We start from the raw sequence: 828 nt of genomic DNA, 5'->3' as shown, positions 1-828 counted from the left end.
ATATATATATATATATATATATATATATATATATATATATATATATATGTACCTGCACGCATACGTGTGTGTATGCGATTTTACGCAACTTACTTATTAAATTTTCTCTTTGAAAGAGATACTCCTGCTGCTGTTCCTGCTGCTGCTGCTGCTGCTCCTCCTGCTGCTGCTCCTGCTGCTGCTGCTGCTGCACGAGCAACTTCACTTGTTTCCCAAGTTTTCTCAGTAGCAGCGAATGACTTCGCAGCATATTTTTAATTTCACTGGGACAAGCGGCCTGATTGGATTGTCCTGCATCAGAGTCGGAGTCTAATAATGTATCCTCCATTTCCTTTGTAATATCTACAAAACAGAAATTGGCTAACTTGTGCTATATAAAACAGAACTCGGAATTGTTTGCCCATTTCGGCCGATTCTCGAAAGCTATCCTTTCTATCTTCCCTTTGGAGCCAAGATCGTCGGTTGCGTGGCTCGCCGCGCGTCAAGGGGAAGATAGAAAGCGTAGCTCCCGAGAATCGGCCGAAACGGACAATCAATTCTGAACTCTGATATAAAATATTACATTTATAAGATTTATTCAATACGTACCACTCATCCCGTCGTCCAATGCCATTTTTCGTTTGAAAATAAGTGACTGTTCAGACATAAACAAATTGAACTTATCCACGATAAATCGCCGATGCTATCATTTGATAGATCGATGGTCTAAGATTTACGTCCGGTGGTACACATTTTTATACGTTACTAATGATGTAACGTTACCAATAAATGAAAGAGCAGGAACATATTCAAAGAATATGTAAAGTATAGGCAAAGCTATGTTAAAAA

This window comes from Odontomachus brunneus, unplaced genomic scaffold (assembly GCF_010583005.1).
Source record: "Odontomachus brunneus isolate Ranch 3 - 2012 unplaced genomic scaffold, Obru_v1 Obru_scaffold_116, whole genome shotgun sequence".
Lineage (NCBI taxonomy): Eukaryota > Metazoa > Arthropoda > Insecta > Hymenoptera > Formicidae > Odontomachus > Odontomachus brunneus.
This window is presented reverse-complemented; position numbering follows the sequence as displayed.